We start from the raw sequence: 23,382 nt of genomic DNA on the forward strand, positions 1-23,382 counted from the left end.
CACGGAGTGACAAGGGTTCCATCTCATGACCCTGAGATCATGACCGGAGACAAAAATCAAGAGTCGGATATCCAACTGACGGTGCCACCCAGGCAGCCCTCAACATGATTTTCTAGGAAGCAACCGTGCGATCTGCAAACAAGACAGTTGTGTTTCTTCCTTTCTAGTGTGTATGCCTCTTTTTTCCTTGTTGTATTGCAGTGGCCAGGAGTCTCATTACCAGGCTGAAGGAGAGAAGTTAGAACAGAAGTGTTTGCTTGGCTCCTGATCTTAGAGAGGATCCATGAATGTTCTTTAAAAACAAGCACTTCACTTCCCAAGTTGCTGTCTTTTACTCGCCACTTAGATTTTTTTAGCTGTTACATATTTTTCTTATATAGATTGTTTGAATTATTTTTAAATTATATATGCACATCACTATTCCTTGATCCTTCAGTCCGTTGAATTACCACTTGCCTGGCCAGATAGGCTGGATGAGGGATTATCCCCAGTTAGCTTCCACTGTTCCTACTGCTCAGTCTTCTGACATCACACTTGTAGTTCCCTGGAGGTTTTGTGCTCAGCCTTCTCTTCTGTAAGTGTAACTCAGTCTTCCACATCCTTTCTGAAGACTCATGTTTTAATTGTGAGCAGTGCATGGAGTCTGCTACCTTGTAAATAAATATGGCCATGTCACTCTCTGCAGAGGATGTGGAGTGGAGGGACTTGCAGGGTCCTTTCATCCAAACTGAACATCCTGAAGGAGGCTGACATTCCAGATGGGACTCTTTCCTACACTCTGTCCGTTGCCAAAATTACAATTCAAATCAGGGAGTTTCAAAGTTGTACCATTACTTTCCTATTGCTTTGTACTTTATATTCTGATAAGATGCATGCACCTTAAGAAAATCTTTGAGCTCCTCAGTCCTCCCCTTTGTCGGCCAGCATACCCTGCCCCAGTGAGCAGTGGAGATGCAGCAGTCTTGGTGAGTCCCATTGCTTCTTGCATCCTTTGTCTTTCCCTTAAGATTCCATATGGCCTGGATGGATAACCACATCAAGTGTGATGATTTTTACCATTCAGAAAGGATTATTTTAGGAAATACCAATAAGCAATGCATTAGTTTCTTGTCACTGCTATAATGAATGACTACAAACTTGGTGGCTTGAAACAACACAAATTTATGACTTCAGTTACTAAAATACAGGGCTAATTGTAACACCTAATGTTGGGGCCGATTCCACGTTAAAACCTGTTAAACCCCTAGGGCCTGCCTGGGCCTACTTAGCTATAGTGACTCCATGTTGCCTAGGTAGCCATTTTGTTGTTTAATAAATGCCTCAGCAGTTACTCATACCAGTTCTGGGTAACCGTTGCTAAAATACATACCTAAAACAAGGCCATTTTGTTGTTTAATAAACACCTCAGCAGTTACTAGCATCGGTTCCGGGTAACCATTACTAAAACTCACAGGTAGGAGACATCCAATCAGCCAAACCCACATACGTAGAGGTCTGTGGTTGTGCCCTATAAAACTAGCCTGTAAGACCAAAGGGGATTTGCTCTCTTCGGAGGCGGCCCTGGCCGGGCAGTTTGACTTCTAATGCTTGGCATAGAATAAAGCTTTACATAACTTTCACTTTGTCTCAGCCTCGTTCCCCTGGCCAGTCAGTCTAACTTCTAGTGCTTGACATAGAGTAAGGCTTTGCATAATTTTCACTTTGTCTCAGTCTCATTCCTTTGATAACGGACCCAACACCTAACAGCAAAAAAAAATTAGTTCTCTTTTCTTTAAAAAAAAATGTTTTGATCAGTTCATTTTTAAAGTACAGAAAAAAACTTATTGTGATACAGGTGTTATTATTCATTCTGATGATGATGTTGTGCTCCTTCATTTGCTGAAATATTTACTTATGTATGCATTGCTTATAAGATAAAAAAAATTCACATTGAGAAAAATGTGATGCAAAGGAAGTGTCTATGGTTATTTTCACCAGGAATAAGTGCTATACTATCTAAGTAACAAAACCTTTCTTCAATCAGATTCTCTGGTTACTTCCTATGAACACAGGTCTTCCATTTTCAATATGTGAAAACATTAAGTAAATGGGGACTATTATGGACTTGGGAAGGGAATGTGCACAGGGTGGTTTCAGGATGCATCAGTTAGGTTGCCAAATGACAGTGTAAGTCAGTAAATTAAAGGAACTTCAAAATCTGCTTAAGCACCAGCTGTTTTCTGTGCCTACTTCAAAGCTCTGTTGAGAACAGAGCAACCAGATGCAGGGAATCCAGAAGAACATCAAGCAGCTGGGAATTCATTTTAGCTCATTCTGGGTCCAAGCACATCATGAAAATGCTGGTCCTAACAGGCCTGTGCTGCACTCCCTCCATAAAGGTACCTGCAGTGTTTGGGGAGCAGCTGTGGGTGGGTAGGACAGTATAGGAAGCTCTCTCACAACAGGATAATGATGACTTCTCAGATTTTCTTTTGTTTTTCTTCCTTCCCCCAATAGAACAACTACTACTATTTTTTATGTGCATCTCTTGCATACAATTGAGGATTTTGTTTGTTTTATATATATAATGTTTTTCTATAATAGCATTTATATAATCAAGCATATTTATACCACTTACATTTAATGTAATTACTAGTATTTTGAGATCTTTGCTGTTGTCTTACTCTTCATCTTCTCTTTCTTCTGCCCATTCAGTATTCTTCTTTCACGTTATTTGGGATGAATGGGTAGGTGTTTTTCACTTTCCCTTGACCAGAATACTTTTTTATAATTTATGTTTGTTATTATTTTAGTGTTTACACTGGATATAAAGATCCTGATCTATACCACCCCCTGGTGATTTTTAAGTATGCTTTTCTTAACCACCTCCTTTGCTTGGATATGTTGCTCCTATTCTCGCTCTCAGTTAAGTGATACTGAGAAATTTCTATCATTAAATGCTTATAAAGGAGAAGAAAATAAGTATAAACCCATTGATCTTAGCTTCTACTTTAACAAATAGCAGCAGCAGGGGTAGAAAAAGAAGAAGAAGAGGAGGAAAAGGAGAATAAATAATTGAACCCAGATTAGAAGAAAGGCAATAATAAAAGCAGCCCCCCATTAATTAGAAAGCAAGAAACAACAAATAAAAAGCAATCTGGAAAATTAATGAAACAAAAACCAGTTAATTGAAAAGATCAGTAAAATGATAATTAAAAAACAAAAAACAAAAAACAAAACCCTCCAAGCTAGACTAATTGAGGAAAATAGAGAAAGACACAAATTAGCCATGTCAGGGAAAAGCAGGAAACATTACTATACTTCTTACAGATATCAAAATATAACAAGGAATATTATGAACAGCTTAAACTCAACAAATTCAAGAACTTAATGTAAAAAATACTTGAAAAACTCAAGTGAACAATGGTCACTCAAGAAAAAATAATCATGAATAAAAAAATTGAATTTGTAGTGAAAAACCTGCCCAAAAGAAAGCACAAGGTCTCGATAACATGACTGTTGACTTTCTCCAAATAAGAAGTTATATAGCACCAATTCTATACAAATTATTCCAGAAAATTAAGACAAGGGACAATACCAAATTTATTTTGTGAGGCTACACCATTACCCTGTTACCAACCCCAGACATTTACCAATATCACTCTGATGATCATATGTGCAGAAATGCTTAAGTATTAATAAATTGAATCCTTAAAGAATACACACACACACACACACACACACACACACATCTTTATACAAAAGAATAAATGTTTAACATTTGAAATAAATTGCTGTGATCCCTTGTTGGTAGTATAGTGTATTACTATATATAAGACTAGCATACACTTGTCACTAGTATATAATGTTAGTAGTATATTATGTACAGTATTGAGTATATAGTATGTTGTGTGTGTATATGGAAACTAAAACATACAGTTATTTCAAGAGATACAGAAAAAAAATTTGATGCAACTGAATTTGACATAATTTAACATCCATTCAGAACAGAAACTCAGCTTCCTCAACCCGAGTAAGGCCATCTAACCAAAACCTAGTTAACATCATGTTTGAGGGGAAGAAACTGAATGCATTCCTGTAAGTTCAGAGCAACGCAAAGGTATCATCTCCACGCTTTTATTTAACAATCTCCAGGAGTTTCTAGCTAAGCAATAATATAGGTGTAAAAAGAAGAAGTAAGACTCTTTTTTTAAAAAGATTTTACTTATTTATTAGAGAGAGAGTGAGCTGGAGGGAGAGGGTGACAATCTGAAATGAACCCCGTGCTGAGTGCAGAGCCCAATGTGGGGCTTGATCCCATGACCATGAGACCACGACCTGAGCGGAAAACAAGAGTTGGCCGTTCAGTAGACTGAGCCATCCAGGCGCCCCAAAACTATCTTTATTTATGGATAACATAACTGCCTCTGTGGAAAATCCTGAGGAAGTGCCAAACTGCTGTTAAAATAACTCTGAGCTTAGCAAGACTGCAGGATTCTGGGCAATAAAGGTTGTATTTACAATAAGTGTGTTATTAAAATTAGGAAGAATTTCTGTCATGACATAAAAAAAATGAGATGTTCTTGAGGAATCTGAATGTATTCAAGACATGAACTTTGAAAACCAAACAACATTGCTGAGAAAAATTAAGGAATATCTTAAAAAAAAAAAGAAGTACCCCATATTCCTGAATAGGAAAACATGATATTGACAATAATTCTTTCCAAATTAATTATAGATTTACTTCAATCCCAATCAAAATCTCATCAGGCTTTTTATTAATCAGCATGGTGATTCTAAAATGTATATGGGAGTGAAACAGATTTCATCAAATATTTATAAAACATCTGTAATAAACTACTGGTGTCCAGACTGTCTCGTGAGCTCACACATCCAAATAAATATAGAAAGTCCTCCACATTAGCAAAAGACATGCACAGAAGCTTTATTAGAGAAGGTCTATGGATGGTAAATAAGCATGACAGAAAAATGTTTAGCAACACGTCACCAACGAAATGGGCATTAAAATCACCGTGCCGTGCCAACACACTCCCCAGGAAGGCAAATATGAAAAGAACCCTCAACAACTAATTTTGGCAAGGAGGGGAGGAGCAGTTTATCGTACCAGATGTTTTTGACCCAGAAATTTCAGCCTTTCGTCTCTACCCCAGAGAAATAAAAACTCATAGCCATACAAAGGCTTGTACACAAAAGTTTATGGGATTTTATTCCTATCACTCAGAAGTGGGAAAAAGAACCCTCACCAGATGTCTATCCACTTGTGAATAGTTGGACAAATTATGGCTTATTTATAAAGTAGAATCCTACTCAGCAGTGACAGCAACACACAGCTGACCCACACTACACATGGAGGGACCTCAAAACTCTCTTCTCTGTGAAATAAACCAGGCACAGCAGACAGCACATGGAGTGATTCTGTTTATTTGACATTCAAAAACAGGCAAATATCACATCAGTGGTCAGCAGGGTCTGGAGGTGGGGACCATGGGTTAGCAGGAAGGAGCCTGGGGCCTTTGCAGGTGATGGGAAAGGTCACAGTGGACCTGGACATAGGTGTAGAATTCACTGAAGTTGTGACAACCCAGATGTCCTTCAACAAGGGGATGGTTAGACACACTGGGGAACAGTAATTTTATCAAGCATTTTATAGAGTCTGGGGGTGGCAGCTCACCCTTGCTGAAGGACCTGTGAATGTGGGGTCTGTACAGGGCATGGGGACTTCCTGAGGTAACACGCCCCACATCTGGAGTGTGGGTTTTGCAAGCATGGACATTTGCTGAAAGTCATCTACCTGAACACGGGCATTTCCTTGCCTAGAAACTAAGTTAAGTGGATAGGAGAGGTAAAGCTGGAAGCACGTGCAAGTTGTGAACTCCAGGAGAGGGTGGCAGGTGGCAGGCAGCTGACTGGGGCCAACATGGGGTGGTGCTTGGCTGAGCTAGAGCCCCCTGCTCCACACGGCACCTCCTGGGCACTGGAGGCGGTGCTATGGACCTTGGCAGGGTGCAGTGATAGCCTGGTCGTTTTGGTTGGGAGAGGAGCTGGGGATGCCCAGGCATCTGGCTGGGGGTCTGGTTAGAGGTCAGGCTGACCCACTTGGTGAGTGATGCAGGAGGGTTTCACACAAAGGTAGAGAAAGACCCCCAGTGAGGGAGGAGCCCATGAGAGGACTGTTATCATGGACACCACAGGGAGCTAGATTCCAGACAGACAGAAGCTCAGCTAGGGCCAAGGTCAGGGTCAAGGTCAGGATCCTGGGACACAAGCATGATGGACTGCATGCACCTGGGGGCCACTTGTGAGCGGGAGGGCCGCATTGTGGGCGGGAGGGCCTCAGCTTCCTCAGATGGTGGACAGTACCTCACTAGGCAGTGCAGACACTGTAGGCTCAGGACCCGAAGAATGGGTGGGCATGGGGGACCCAGGGCTGTCCCAGTGCTAGCACCTGACCAGACCCAGGCAAAGTGGCATCCGAAATAAGCAAGCACACATGAACTGGGAGAACATGTGTGAACTGGGAGAACACGTGTGAACTGGGTGAACACATGTGAACTGTCTGAGCATGTGTGAACTGGAAGAATGCGTGAACTGGGAGAGTACGTGTGAACTGGGTGAACACACGTGAACTGGGTGAGCATGTGTGAACCGGGCATGTGAGGAGGACACCCTGGCAGAGGACACCCAACAGCAGACAAACAGGGACAGGTCAATGGGGGAGGCACCCCCCTGAACACCCCTGTGAGCCCAGGGTGCAGGGAGCAGGACGGCAGCACCCTGTGTTTTCAACCTATGCCAAGTTCCACTGATCAGTGAGCAGTGAGCGGAGGACCAGCAGGCATGAGGCAGAGCTTGACAGGGTCTTGATGGAGGGCAGTGAGCTCTGCTGGCCCACAGGATTGTTTTGATCAGCTGCAGGTCCTTCGTGTTTCAAAGGAGTAGCCCAGCCTGCTGGTAAACTGTTCTACTTTTTTTTTTTTTTAAAGATTTTATTTATTTATTTGACAGACAGAGATCACAAGTAGGCAGAGAGACAGGCAGAGAGAAAGAGAGAGGAGGAAGCGGGCTCCCCTCTGAGCCGAGAGCCTGCTGCGGGGCTCGATCCCAGGACCCTGAGATCATGACCTGAGCTGAAGGCAGAGGCTTAATCCACTGAGCCACCCAGGTGCCCCAACTGTTCTACTTTTGAAGTTTAGGATAAAGACATTAAAACTTGTAGACATCATCACCTGGGTGAGTACAGGGTCAGACTCCCTGGGGGACAGGGGACTAGACTGGGACAGAGAACAAGTGAGCTGGTGACCAGCATGCAGAAAGCACTGGCAAATGCTTGGGTCCCCTGTCTTTGAACCTATCTTTAGTTTTAATTGGAAGCGATTTTACCACTTGCTCACAGTAATTATTCTGGAAGGCAGAGCTGAGAGGGTTTTCTTCTACAAGAAGTTTTATGATTTTATGTTCTTTTTTGTTGTTTTGTTTTGTTTTTTTAAAGTTTTCCTCAGCTGCGGTGTTATTTATGCCATTCCAAGAAAAAACAGACCACAGAACCCTGTCTCTTTAGAATTTGGGAACTGTATGTCTCATGCACCTCCCTCCAGTGACAGGAAGTAATTTGGTCTAAAAGGATACGCTCTATCAGATGAGGTCTTCTGGGTCTCATGACTGAGCACCTGAAAACAGTTGGGGTGGGGTCATCAGCCGGAGTCAACACGTCATAGCCCCCTTGGCAGTTCCTGGGGGCCCCGGGGTCTGGGGAAATGACCCTTCCATTGCAGGCTGAGAACCAGATGCCCACATCTGATTGAGAAAAATTTCTTGAATCATGTGTGATTCTCAAGAAATACTGTCATTATTCCCTTGCCCTAAGAAACAGGGGAATGAGCGCCTGAGAAAACCAAACATGCGGCATGTGGAGGCTCTATAGGGATTTGCTCTAATGAGAAAGAAGTGGGAGACCTGGCAGAGGCCCAGGTGTCCCAGCCCCCCAATGGGCTGGTGGCTGCAGGCTATGCTGACTTCCAGCCCCAGCCTTCGGGTTAGGAAGGGGCACTTCCTGGACAAACTGGTGCTAGGGTTGTACCGTCTTGATGGCTGGTCCACACCACCGATGAACCCAGCCTGGGAGGGAGGGTGGCACCGGGAAGGAGGGGGGTCCGTTGCTGTTTGCTCCAGGCTGGGACGCCCTCCCCATGAGATGACTTCCATTCTCCTTGGAATCCTCAGTCCCTGACAGTCAGGGGCAAAGTTGAGGGCTACAAGGAGACAGGGGAGCCTAGGTCTGGCCCCAGCTAGTGACTGGTCACATGACCCCACGTCATATGATCACAGGCTTCAGGCCCAACTGTGTGCCCCCCAGCCCCGGCCGGGGCAACCAGTGATGTCACGTTACAAGCTTGAAATCAGACTCATGGGAAGTGTTCGCACCACAGTAATGACCAACACCTGCAAATTAGGACTTTGTTCCCCAAGGACCTGAAGACTTGGGACTGCTGACAGGGCTCTCAAGGACCCGACGACTCCCCCAGGGAGTCTGCGGTGGGTCCAGACTTCCCTCACCAGGAGGCATGTGTGTTCAAAGTTTGGACGTTTTTGTGAGAATAAGACTTGATTAGGAAAAATTTTCAATATGAAAAACTACTCATTCTAAACAAGCTAATTAAAGGCATGACTAAGGATTTCATTAAGTGAAGAATTATCTGCTGTTAGAAAGGAAAGAGATAAATATAAATTTTCAGACTATATTTTCCTTGAATGATGTGAACAAGGTTAAAGACATTAAGACTAATTTTGTGTTCTTGTGGTGCCTCAAAGGGATAATATAAACAGAAAGAAAAGTTTTAAAGAATAAACACAAAGAGAGCATTTTTACCATTGGGAAAAAGAAGAGAACCAAGCCAGTGATGGCAGGTTTCTGTGTCCCGCACTCAAGGACACGGGCTAGTGGCAGCCACAACTCCATTCCCAGCAATGGGACGGGCTGCCCAAGCACCCCCCTCACAGGTGCCTCCTGGACCGCAGTGCCTTTGCTTGTGGGTCAGGTAGCACGGGGAGGCTGTCTCTTGCTTGTGGGTTGGGGAGCACTGGGAGGGTTGCTTCTGCTTGTGGTTGGGGAGCACAGGGAGGCTGTCTCTGCTTGTGGGTGGGGAAGCATGGGGAGGTCTGTCTCTGCTTGTGGGTCAGGTTGCTCAGGAAGGCTAGGACACAAAACCCTGAAGGGAGTCATCCCTTCTTCTCCGGAGGGCGGCCCTGGACCCAGACCCCTGCCTTGCTCTGCGTTTGCTCTCTCAGAAGGGTGACTTTGTATGTTTGCAAACAAGGCCGTGTCTAACAGTCTGCACCACAAAGTTTTATGTAAGCGTGGATTGCTGTGTTCTGCCGCTCATCTTTTTTCAGTCTTTGCAGAATTTTTGCTGCGCCTTACATAAGAATGAGTCAGTGTTTATTACGAGACCAGAACATCTAAGATTAAAAATATGTAAATGAATCTTGTCCACATAGTTTGCTCCTGGGAAGAGAAGCTAAGAAGTGGGGAAAACGATTCAATCAGATTTTCAGGAGTGCTGAGCTGGGCACATAAAGAGAGCTATTTTCATTATTGCAAGACTGATTCTAGGAGGTGACTGGTCACTGGTCCCCTTTCCGTGTTGCAGCCACACACCTGCCATCACAATTTCTTTTGCTACCAGCAGTGATGTAAATATATTCTTTTATATCTTACTGTAAAAACTGGGTTTTTGGCTGCCTCTCCTATGTAAGTGCTTCCTTATTGCTTGTAATGGAAGTATGCTCGTGTCCGCATTGGAGTCGGGGGCTTTGGGAGGTTAGAGGAGGTGTGGGGGCATGTCGGGGCATCAGGCCCTCAGCCGCAGCAGGCTGGCACATGACTGCAGATGCCACGCAATTCTTGGATTCAAGACTCTGATTGCTTCACTGTGTCTTCCGTGGCCTGGCCCTGAATACCCACAGAGCAGACACCAGCATCTGCTCCCTTTCTGATATCTCGCAGCCCAAGCATGTGCACGGTCAGCTCCCACCCTCCAGCGCTGGCAGGGAGGCCTTGGGGCCGGTGGGAGGCAGGGACGGACCATCGTGAGGGCTACAGGTCATCGTGAAGTCAGTGAAGACGTCTGCCCTGCCAATCGACATTGCTTAATGGCAAGGGGGATTTGCCATTCTTCTGGGCATCCTGAGCCGAGTGCCGGTGGGGGGAGGCCAGAAGGAGGAGCCACCCTCAGTCCCTTCCAGGCAGGCTCAATCCGCCCTGGGGTCAGGCAGAGAATTTACTTACCCAACAAAGTGAGAGCCTTATCTCACAGAACTATTTGAGATTTTAAGTCTGTCTGGCTCTTTTATTTGGTATTATTTACATAGAGTAAAGTGATTTTGTCCAAAGTTGGTGAACTATTGCAACACCGACATCCAATTCTTGTTTGCTCGGTCCTCTGGAACAAGAAAAAGCCAGTAAACGGTTGTGCATGGGCTTACCAGCTGAGATCTGGGGGACTCGGCATGTGTAACACCTGCGAAATGCTACCAGGACAGATCGTTGTCTCCTCTTCTATCTGGAAACATGCGGGTGCTCGGGGCCTGGAGTGCACACTGCAGACCCAGGCGGGCCTTCCTCCCAGCTTCTCCGGCCCCCGGAGCACACCCTTGTTCTCAGAACAGGTGTGTTGACGCAGGGAAGCATCGCTGGCGGGAGACTCGGTCCCTAGAGGAATGTCACTCTGCCTGTTTCAAGGGCTTGTCAGTGGGTAAGGAAATGTAATAATTTTTCTCATGCCTCTGTTTCCCACATCACCTGTGGCCAGCATCTCAGCCTTCAAGAAGCAGGGCTTCTCTCTCCCATGTGGAGTGTCCTTAACTTTGAACAGACGCTGGGCCTCTACAGCCTCCCTACCTTGGCTTCTCAGCAGAGATGCACTCTTGGGGACAGGATATTGGTGCCTCCAGGCTGCCGCCTCAAGGCTCCTGACCCTAGAGCAGTGGTGTCCGCTGACTGGCCAAGTCAGAGCAGCAAACACCTCCCACAGGCTGATGTCTCTGAAGAAAGCTTACTTAGTTTGATACTAACAAGTCCTTATTCAAGCAGCATGCAGACGGTACTGGAAATGCAGAAGGAGGCGTAACTGGGTTGTGACCTTGGACTCTCCGTCTCCATCATGAAAGTAGATGGATTTTTCACACTCGTTAGCAATGTCAGCTCAGCTGGCTGTAACTGCTTGCTGCTCCCTGGTTTCTGTCCGTAGCCGTCCATCCATATTCTGGTCTGTTATTATAACACTGATCCCTCTGGAGCTCCCTCAGTTTCTGGGCCATAGACTCCACTGCCTGGTGGCTGTGCCTCAGGCTGGGGCCCCTGAAGGCATAGCCTGAGCCAAGGAATCTCAGGAACATGGTCTGTGGAGGGCAGCTCACAGGGGGCACCCGTAGGAGCCTCAGCTTCATTCTCTCTTCCAGCTCAAGTCCAGACCTTCTCCTTGTCCATCCCTAGGCCTCCTGGTGGGTTGTCCAAGTACCCATTTCTAGGGGTTTTCCCTGGCCTTCCCATGGTCTCTTTGGGCTGATGGCCTGCCTGTCTGCAGCCCCGACACGGCCCACGTGTCACCACGAGCTGAGTGCATGCCTTGCTGCCTGATGTGGCGGGTGGCCCTCCTGCAGTGGGGATGGCCCCCCAGCTGCACCTTCTGCACTGTCCCCTGGTGGACACCTGCGTGTCTTGCTGCCTCAGACTGACCTGGGGGTAGCTGCTTGTGAGCGAAGCCCGCAACCCTGGGGTCACCGGGAGTGATGGCAAAAGACTCCCACTGCCACCTCTTGGTCCCATGTGCTCTGCTTCTTGGTGACATGGTGGTGGTGGGTGGTTTGACAGGAGACACCCTATCTCTGCAGGACCCCATCTCTAAACTGACCAGCACTCTGTCAGGACAGGCTGCATGGTGGTTGGGACCCCAGGCCCCGTGCCCACTGCCCGCTTTCGTGGGCTGGGAGGGAGTCCCTGGGTCAAAGAGAAGCTGCCCAGGAGATGGGGGTGCTGCAGGGGACTCTCATGCAGGGTCTTTGCTCCATTGACTTCACAAACATATCTTTCTGTTTCTCTGTCCCCATTTCTGGAGAGGAGATTTGCTGGGTGATGACCTCACGTGGTTCCAACAAGGCCTGCACACGCCCTGGGGAGTCCAGGAGCTCCCACCAAGTGACTTCTCTGTTGCACCAGCTGTGAGCTCCCCACCACGCCAGCTCTGTGTGCTTTCCCTTGTTTAGTCGTCTCTCCAACCGCACGAAGAGACCAGGAGAATCTATTGGTTCAGAGGTGCTAGGACTGGGGTCAGAGCCACGGAAGTGGAGCCCCGTGAGGGCAGTGTCCCTATGGGATGGACACTCCCTGGAAAGTCCTTCTCTCTCTCTCCCTGACGCATGATCGCAGACATTTCAGGAGGGTGGTGCACAAAGACAAGCACAGCAGTTTCCATGTCACCGGCCTTGTGTCTGGATCCATGATGTCCTTGTTTGTTTTGTGACAGCTCCTGAGTGTCTGTGTAGATCACACATTTGCTGACTGTGCAGCTCAGGAGCAGAACTCCCAAAGTCTGTGGTCTCTGTCCAAGGCGTCCAGGAACTCACCAGAATGTGCATAGGGCCGGGATGCCCTAGGAGAAGGCATGCTTTGGGACCTGTGCTTGACTTGGGGTCTGCAATGAAGTTCCAGAATCAGATCCCCTCAGGAAGCTGCCAGGATGTGGGGACTTTGGCTTCTGTCTTCATGACTGGGCAAGAGCAGCTTCTAGGACAGGTTGGCCGTCTCTGTGGTGTGGGTGGTGGATGGTTCCTGACTGTGCTCAGATGTACAGGTGGCCGGTGTGCTCTCATGCTCACCACACTGGTCACAGAGGGACTTCAGCACTGTCTGGGATGTTGTCCTCACTCAGGGCTCTTGTGCGCTGAGTGCCCCCCTGCCTCTCAGGAGCGGCTCTTCTTTATCTATTTAAAGATGCTGCTTCCCGTAGGAAACCAGTCACACAGTGAATAGTCATTAATTCCAGAAATAGAATTCTCCTCTTCTAACTCCTGGACTGAAGGCAAGCCTCATTCTGTGAAAGGTGAGTGTGTGAGTCTGTTGCACATGTGCTGACAAGTGCTGGAGGTAGGATCACAGCGGCCATGGAGCAGAAAGGTACTTAGAGCTGGTGGTGGTGCCCAGGGAGCCAGGGTCCTGGTGTGCTGCAGCTGCGTCCTCTGCAGGAGGGACAGGGTCTCAGACATTGCAGGGCTGGGGTTTGGGTTGTGGACAGCTGCCCCAGCTCCTTCTCACTCCCAACATGGTGGCCACTAGAACCCCTTAGCCTCCCCACCTTTCCTCTCTTACAGACTCGGCTGCAGACTTAAATGGTGTAGAATGTAACACTATATGTGTGGGCAGCTGGGGCTGCAGGTGCCTCTACTCCCATTTCAGCACGGTCCTATCCCTACAGGTGGGCATCTCAACTCCTGTGTCTTGCCCCATATTAGCCGAAGCAACCTGTACTAATCCTCCATCTCTGATTTCACATTTCCATGTATCTAATTAGTAGGACATCTATGGTTTGTCTCTGCATTTTGTTTCAAGCACAGAGCATCTGTATAAGCCAAGAGAAAATGAGGGAGACAGACAATTTGATGTGACCCCACAGGGCACAAGACAGAGGGCAACGGAGCTCAAACAGCTATTTCTAGAAGATAAAACCAATTCCCAGCAGAATTTTTCTTTTTGCTTTTTTAAAAGATTTTATTTATTTATTTGAGAGAGAGAGTGAGCCCACAAGTTGGGTGAAAAGGGGCCGAGGTAGAAGCAGACTCACCACTGAGCAGAGAGCCCAATGTGGGGCTCGATCCCAGAAGCCCGAGATTGTGACCTAAGCTGAAGGCCGACACTTCACTGGCTGAGCCATCCAGGCGCCCCAGCAGAATTTTTCTTATCTTCTTTCACAAATCTACATGAAAAATAGGGCATAAGACAAGAAAGCTGCAAATTAAAACACAAAAACTGGGTGGCTTAGCTGGGTAAGCGTCTGCCTTCAGCTCAAGTCATGATCCTGGCATGGAGCCCCACAATAGGCTCCCTGCTCAGCCAGGAGTCAGCTTTTCCATTTCCCTCTGTCCGGTTCCTGCTTTCACTCTCTCTCTTGGTCTCTCAAATAAATAAATAAAATCTTTAAACACACACACACACACACACACACACCCGCTATTGAATGGGTAAACAAGAGAAGTTACACTTTACATATAAAAAAGAATAAAAAGAAAGAAGAAGAAATTTAATATGTGGTGTGTGAAGGAACTACTTGGTTTCATGTGGTAAAGACAGAATTAAAATCATAAAGCCCGTCATCCAGCCACACCCTCTCCCTACACCCTCCCTTCTGTAATCTTCAATTTGTTTCCAGGAGTCAGGAGCTTTCATTGTTTGTCTCCTTCTCTGATTTATTCCCACTGTTTTCCCTCCTTCCTCTTATGATGCTCTGCACTATTTCTTATATTCCACATAGGAGTGAAACCATAGGATAATTGTCTTACTCTGATTGACTTATTTCAAAGACTAACATCTTTACAATATTGGGTCTTCCAATCCACGGATGTGTAATATTCCTCCATTTATTTCAAATGTCTCTGATTTCTTACATTAGAGTTTTGTAGTTTTCTACATAAATATTCTGTACACATTTGTTACATTTGTACCTAAGTATTTCATTTTATTGGTGCCATGGTAAGTGACACTGTATTTTCAGTCTCAAAGTTCCATTGTTCATGTTGCATAGGAAAGTAATCGATCTCATATGTTAACCTTGTATCCTGAGACCTTGCTATCCTCACTTGGGAGATCCAGAAGCCTTCTTCTTGATACTCTGGGATTTTCTACATAGATAATCTGTGAAAAAAGACTCCAAAAATAAATAAATAAAAAATAAAGTTTACATGTCAAGACAAAAAATCCAGACCAAAACCATACTGAAAAGAACAAAGCTGGGGAACAATAGTACCCAATTTCAAGGTTTACTATACAGATACAGTAGTTAAGGCAGCATAGTACTGACAGAAGAATAAGCATATAGACTGATGGAACAGAACATAAAGGGCCCAGAAATAGACCCGACTGATCTTTGACAAAACAGAGAAGGCAACTCAGTGGAGAGGACGGTCTTGTAAAGAAATGGTGCTGGAACAATCAGATGACCATGTGCATAAATAGAAGTCTAGTTACAGACCTATAGCATCTGCAAAAATTAAACCAAGATGAATCATAGACCTAAATATATACATATATTCATATATAATATACAATATATAACTTGTATGTGTGCATATATATGTATATATATTCAAAGTACTCAAATGATAACACATCCTAAAGATTCTGCAGAAGATATAAAGAGTGAAGGTAACTGATGGTCATTGGTGACAGTTTAATGGAGCTAAAGAGACACATTCAAGGCCAATCAAAAAGAATTGGTATGGTCAGGCCCAGGGCAGCAACGGGTAAGGTAAGTGAAAAGTCCAAGTTTCAAAATTAGGAAGGTATTCACTGTCAGCATAGCTGATCCTGGTGTCACTCACGTTTTGGTTGAAACTCACTTTGGCCCAGGATTATGGGAGCACAAGAAGTGTACCATCCCTTCAGGCTTGGGTTCAGTTCTAAATGATATCAATCCAGATGGAATTAAGGAGGTCCTCTTCCCTACCAAATGGCCAAGAGCAAACTAAACTCTCTGGGAGAAGATAATGCCAACAAGAACACCAAATTAACCCTGTAGCTTTTAATACACAATGTGCAGCACTCACACAAAAATAACTTGACACATGAGAAAACATGGCTTGAACAAAACCCAAAGAAAATGGACAGCATTGACAGACCTAAAAGAGATTCAAATAATACAATTATCAGGTATGGACTTTAAAATCACTGTTAAATATTTAACCTATTCAAAGAATTCACTGATAGGATGGAGATTTTGTTTAGAACTGCACATATTATTAAGAAATTAAAACAAAAATTGTAGAATTGATCCACATACATTTTGTGGATGCACTTAGCAGAATTAAACACAGCAGGAGAAATAATTAATGTATTGAAAAAAGAGCAGAAGAAATATTCACACTGAAACACTCAAGGTCAAAGTGATGGAGATGCAAATGTAAGCAAGAGACATAGGATAGGAGAGGCCCAGTACACTTGCAGTGTAGCTCAGTGGGAGGGTGGAGTGTGCACACATGACCCTCAGGTGGTTGATGGTTAATACAGGTGATATAGAGAGATAGGGAGATAGATGTAGATAGTTACCTGTCTATATCTCCAGTCACAGATTCTAGAAGTGCTATGAAATATAAAGAGGAAAAATATTAAACATACACAAATACACACACATACACATCCGAAAATCAAAGACAAAGGGAAAAAAATACTTAAAATTACCCAAAAGAAAACTGTCATCATCCTACCTTCAGAGGAACATAGGTTCAATTGAGCAACTCCTAAGAAGAAACAGTGGAAGTTAGAATATATGGGAATGTCTTAAAAAAAATAAGGTAATAAATGTTAACCAAAAATCCTATATGCAGTGAAAATGTACTTTGAAGAGGAAAATAACATTTTGAACAAATAAAAAGCCCGAGATCAATACTAAACCCTAGAATAAATGCTGCAGATGCTTGGTTCAGGTGAAATAAATGTTCCCAGAAGGAAACAGAGATTCAGAACTAAGTGGCGAATAACAGAAAGGGTTAGCTGCAGGAGTGCCTCCCAATGAGCATGGATGGTACGGAGTCATTCTCACATAAATACACAATAAACTAGAACAAAACCTGAAAAGATGGGTGATGGGAGCACCCATGTCAAGGATTAGAAAGGGAAGAACAACTCCTTCTCCCTCCCGCCTCCAGAAAAATGAATAGAAGAGAGCAAAGAAATAAGGATGGAATTAAGGATGATTACTTCTCCGTGAAGACCTAGAAGCCAGAACAATGGAAATCTATCTGACAATAATGTTCAAGAGAGAAGATAAAACAAATACATGTTCAGGGGTGTTGTATGAGCTGTTCAGTCACCAGCCACCTTACACTAAGCAAAGTCATCCAGGTCACCTTAAGCGAGAAGGACAGCCTATGTGGAGAGGCAGAGAGGAAGATGCAGGGAAAGAAGAGAGATGAGGAGGCCTCAAGAGTGTCCCCTGTGCCGGCTCTCAGCCCTCCCTACCCACCAGGATGAGTGTCCTTGTGAAATGCCCCGGCCTGAGTCACCATGGAGGTAAAACAAAGGGTTTGGGTGAGGGCTCTCACACATTTCTCTCCCAGTGGTTCTGTGCCTGCTGCCAGCCATGCGTCAGTGTTTCTCTAGATGAGGGACCACAGGCCACAGTCACATGGCTTCCCAACCAACCGGCACACCTACAACTCTTGACTGTATGAGGTCTCACTGATTTTCCTAATACTTCTGAAAAAGAGACCACTGCTCATCTATCTCAGAGGGTTACCTTGCTGGATGTAAATTCATGTACAACAGGCCCTCCAGCCATGCCTTCATGGCCCTCACCTTGGGACCTGCAGAAAATGCCCATACTGAACGTCCCCAGACCCCAAGACAGACTGAATTAATGTGGGCTGCAGTCTGGGTGCAGTTTCTGTTTTATGGTTTGTTAATCTCCCCAAATAATTCGCTGTGCAGTTAAGATGCCCTGGTTTAGGAGAAGTGAAGAAACAAGACAAAGGAAACATTAGGACACATCCAACAGCCTTTAAAACACACATTAAAATAAGAGCTGTCCTGGCATAGTTCCTGCTGATCCTTCTCTGCACCGAGATGTACCTGCATTTAAGTCCTTCCCTGCAAACGTTGCTGCATTAGTCTAGAACATGAAGGATTTTCTCCGTCTGCCTGGGTGTTCTCACATCATCATCACTGTGCCTGTCTGGGGGTCCTCCCCACCCCAGATGTCTGTGCCTGGCCATGCTTGAATGCAGAAGTCATGGTTCAGGGATATGTCCTGATAGTGTTGTTGAAAGATGCAGAAAGGACAAGGGTGCCCATGAACCCTGCCCACCCTGCTTGGTGCCTGTTGTCTGCCCCGCCCCCGAGTCCAGCCATGTGAGTGACCGCTCACCAAAACCTGCCAAAAACTGGGAAGAAAATTGATTTGGACTAGATTTGCAAGCCCTCATACAAAGTGTCTATTTTTCTGGGTTGAGGAGCAGGAAGGACTGTGCTCCAGCAGGTGGACACTCTAGGGGACAGGAGGGCCAGGGGAGCAAGCACAGGGATTGGCTAGGCTGGGCGCACCAAGAGGACCCCCCTCTGTGCAGGCTGACAGAAGCCAGCTAAGGCTGTAGCAGGCTGAGAACTCAGCCCTGTGCTCGCGGCCGAGCTCCCGAGCGTGTCCCAGGATGGGGCTTCACTGCAGAGCTGTGCCTTCTGTGGGCCCGGGGATGTGGTTGGAAGGAAGAGGCTGGCAGCGTGGCCCATGTGAGCAGGCAGTTTCTGCGGTGGCCCGGGGTGCCTGCTGTGCACTGTCCTTCCTCAGGAGCACCCGGAGGAGCTCTGGCTTCCTTGTGGCCTCATCCCTGGTCCTCCAGAGCACTCATTCTGCAGGTCTGGCTACTCCCACGGCAGTACCGCATGCTCACAACTAGCGGGTTGTTGTCAGGTGTGCATGTTGTGTTACCGTCACTGCTATGAGCCACTCACGGTTCATGCAGCTGCACGCTGGGCGGAGGTCAAAGTCATGCCAAATGGAAACCCAGCGTCTTACCTGTTTTTGCTACAAACGTGTTTTCCGCGGTCTGCTTGGAGGAGTCAAGTGTTACGCTGGGTAGTCAGTCCGTGCAGCATGAGGAAGAAAGGAAGCATATCTTCAAAGCAGCTGTTTTAAAAACACAACTTTACTGAATTAGTCCTCAAACTGAAGAAAAACTAGAAGCTACCACCGTTCGGTAATGCAGCAGAGTACTTATTCTTCTGTCAGCATCATTAAAAGTTAATTGGAAAATATGGACTCTTAATGTGAAAACCATAAAAGCTTTTAATAACATTAGAAGCCTATATGTCATATATCCTCATTATTAGGGAAATATCATTAACGCCTGTTTTTAAACATTTTCCACAGTAACCCACATAGATGGGTTAGATATTTATGAAATTTTTAAAAGATATTATTTTTTTATTATTATTTTTTAATTTGACAGAGAGATCACAAGTAGGCAGAGCAGCAGGCGGTGGGGTGGGGGTGGGAAGCAGGCTCCCTGCTGAGCAGAGAGTTCAATGCGGAGCTCGACCCCAGGACCCTGAGATCATGACCTGAGCTGAAGGCAGAGGCTTAACCCACTGAGCCACCCAGGTGCCCCAATATTTATGAATTTTTAAAAAATCACTTTGAAAGGAAATGGTAATTCAGCACAAAACTGGAAGGATCTAGGGTATATTCGTGACTTACAAGGCTGACAACAGAAGCCCCCAGGAACAGTTCTGTCCTGTACCATCTTCAGTTGGTCATCGAATGGACCCAGGATGAGCAGGAGGCAGATCCGGTCCCTTGAGGTCACTCGCCTGACAGTGGTCAGGGGTGTGGTTCCTTGGCCAGGTGCTCACCAGTCTCTGGGGCAGGGGCATCCCCTTGAAGAAGATGCATTCCCAGACTTCACTCCAGTGCAGGCGGTTCTGATGCCCCCTTGGGTTTTAGAAGCACCAGCCTCATTCGGGAGTGTAGCTGAAGTATGTCTGTGCGATGAGCAGAGCACAGTTCTGGGAATGCACAGCCACCCCCTTCCCAGGCTGTACAAAACCAGGAGACCCAAACGCCAACCTCTAGTTGGATGTTAGCACATGCAGGTTTTATCTTTTGTCTGAAATTGTTTCTACTATCAGGGAGGAACATAAATAGGAGGCAAACATGACATACGTGGTGATCTTCTGTCCTCTAGGATGTCTGGCTGCAACAGTCATGCAAATTGGCCAAAGAAATAATGCGAGAGGTGGGGGGGGGTGCTCATCCCAGGAACTGCATGGAAAATACTCCCCACAGACTTTGTTTTAGTAGGAACTAATTCCATAATAACCTGGCTGTCGCTGCCGGCACAAAAAATCGACCAGGAACATGAGGGTAAGAGGATGGTGAAAAGAAATTAAAAGACAAAGAGATGGGGGCAGGAGGAGCACTGAGGAGGATGTCCAACTGTGCTGATTTTATTCCACATCTTATAATCATTTATAAGGCAGACCACAATAGAAGGAGTAATACATCAGTATCTAGTCAGATAACCGCAAGTTCCTATAACAAGTTTACATTAACTACAAACAAATCTCGTGATGCCAGGTAGTCCTGGCTAATGCCATTAGCTACTTTTGATGCAAGACAATCAACCAGGGAGTGGGTTATGGGAAGTACAGGAACAAGGACCAACTAAGAATTCATGACCCTGACCACATTGTTACCTTCTGTAGGGAGAGCGTGTGGGAAGTCATGTAGGCGAGCGCACAACATGTAGCACAGACTCTTCCTCAGTGTTACTCAACTTTCCTGTCCTTAACCCCTTATCAAGGCATCCGGACTTTAAAGGAGACACAAGTCAGGGCCTGGTTTGATCCACGACTCTAGCCATGCCATAGCCTCCTACACCTGGCTAAGCTGTAAATGTGTTGACAGCAGAGATAGGGAGACAATCGGATTCTTGTGAGATAAATGCCAGCACTAAAACACTGAAGATATTTAATGCTTATTGGTAAATAGTAAATGCATATTTCTATTAAATTATTGATGCCTTAGATTCTAAGAACTCTACTGAAGCAGCTCACAGGTCTGCTCTATGGACAGCTCTGGGCTCTGGGCCCCTGCTCTCAGATGTCCTCAAGAGGAGCCTGCCCTCCCCCCGCCCAAAGCCTGGTGTAAGCTGGACTTGGGAAGGAGAGGGGTCCTCTGATCACCAAGTCCCAGCTCCCTCCTGCTCCCCAGACACAGGCAGGCCCCCACCCTCCAGGCAAGAGATGGGGTATTAGCCCAAAGTTACAATATATATCTCAGAATTAATTTTGATTTTTACTATTAATCTCCATTATTTAAGAAGAAAACATCATAAAGAGCATCCATTTTAGGAAATCCAAGTGAACCAGCATTTGAAAATTAACCATTTTTTAACATTAAAAATTAAAGGCGGATATTATAAGATAGGATCAGACAGTGTGTAAGTAGAAGTACCCCCAGTTGGGGCCCAGGTGTCCTGGGATAGCAAGAAGTGTTCTCTCTGGGTCCTGCCCCAATTCCTAGCCTGTGGAAGACATATGCACAGTGTTTGTTCTCTGTCCTAACTTTGGGGGCTCTGTAGCCAGGCCACAGACGTCCAGGGACTGGACTGGCTCCCCAGCAAGGGCCTGGGTGTGCAGTGTCTGGAGCCCCTGCTGGTTGGCAGAGCAGACAGAACTCCCACGGCACACACAGGGAGCCCCTGTGGGTGCTGCCGATGGGGACATGGGTTTCCGGCTGATCTCATGGCCACTGGACCTGCGTCTGCAGCTGGCTCCTGGCCTCAGCAGCCCCTGACTGAATCCAGCCCCCGACCTGCATTGCAGGGACAGTCCACTGGACTGCCCGCGGAAAGCTGAAGACCCAGCTCCCATAAGTCTGAGCACCCTACAGCTCACACCCCTCAATGATTTAAAGCACTGCTCCTAATTGGAGCATATGTTGCTCTTACAGTGTGATACTGGGAACTTTGTTGGTTACCCCACACTTGCCAGGATTTAGGAGTTTAAAGACGGAACAGCTGCAGAATGCAGATTGCTTACTCCAGAATTTTATCCAGACTTACTTCAACAGCTTTCTGTGTTGGCTTGTGCTGGCCTCTCTGCAGCCCTGGGAGACCGTGCCACAAACACTGGTTCTTACACCACCATGAGGGCAAACTCCCTTCCACACACCCTCCCGGGAACTTACTGGATGCTGTATGGGCCCAGCCTGCTCACCTATGCCCTGGGCAGCTGTGGCTGGACCTCCAGCTCTGTCTGGAACTTTCTCTGCTCCATGTTTGATTGCGTAGCTTTGTATTTTTTAATGTATTTTTTAAAAAAATATTTTATTTATTTGCAAGAGAAAGAGTGCACATGAGTGGGGTAAGGGGCTGAGGGAGTGGGAAAACAGACTCTGCTGAGCAGGGAGCCTGATACAGGGCTCAACTCCAGCCCAGAATGCCGAGATCACCACCTGAACTGAAGTCAGTTGCTTAACCAACTGAGCCAGCCAGGCATCCTGTAATATATTTCCAAATCAAGAAATGAGATGTCTCCAGCTTTGTCTTCTTGCTTAAGATTGCTTGGCTATTTGGCTTCGATTATTTGTGGAGCATAAGGAATAACATGGAGGACATGGGGAGATGGGAGAGAAGAAGGGAGTTGGGGGAAATTGGAGGGGAAGACGAATCATGAGAGACTGTGGACTCTGAGGAACTAACTGAGGGTTTTGGAGGGGAGGGTGGTGGGAGGCTGGGTGAGCCTGGTGGTGAGAAGCTTAGGGAATAAAATCATGACCATTACTGCTATTTCTGCTTCTGTACCTTCGCTTGCTAACCCATGAGGAGATGGAAAAATACCAGCAGACTTTCTATAGACGCTCTGTAACCACACATCCCCCGCCCAGAATTGAACCTGACAGAATGGCTGCTCCCGGACCCTCCACCCGGTTCTGAGCCAAGAGATAACAGCCATCTGGTGCCAGGGAAACCCCCACCCAGAATTGGACGTGACAGAATGACTGCTCCCGGACCCCCCACCCGGCTCTGGGTGCAAGAGATAACAACCATCTGGCACCCCGCGACTTGACAGGGAGACCCCGGCCAATCCTGAGGTGACACATACCCTAGCAGCGCCAACCAAGCAGTTTGAAGAATGACAGCCCTTTGACCTAACCAATAATCTGTTCCCAGCCTTTTCCCACTCTGTAGCGCATCAGTCATATTACAGAGTTGCTTTATGATTTTCCCACGGTACATGGCGATTTGTTACAAGATACTATGATGTATGCTAAGTTCCTGCCTCCCCAAAAATAGTGTATAAAAGATGTTGTGATCCCCAGCTTGGGACCTCTTAGCGTCACCGGTAATGAGTGTGCGGAGGTCCGGGTTCGAACTCATAAACGACCCTTGCTGTTTGGCTTTGACTCTGGACTCTGGTGGTCATCTTTGGGGGGTCTCGGAATTTGGGCATTTCAGTGGTGGTATTGTGGAGGGCAAGAATTGCGTGGAGCATTGGGTGTAGTGTATAAACAATGAATTCTAGAACACTGAAAAGAAATTTTTAAAAATCAATAAAAAATTTAAAAAAAGGTTTGCTTGGCTATTTGCAGTCTTTTGTGTTCCATACACATTTTAAGACTA

Source organism: Mustela nigripes, chromosome 3 (assembly GCF_022355385.1).
Source record: "Mustela nigripes isolate SB6536 chromosome 3, MUSNIG.SB6536, whole genome shotgun sequence".
In the NCBI taxonomy this organism is placed as follows: domain Eukaryota; kingdom Metazoa; phylum Chordata; class Mammalia; order Carnivora; family Mustelidae; genus Mustela; species Mustela nigripes.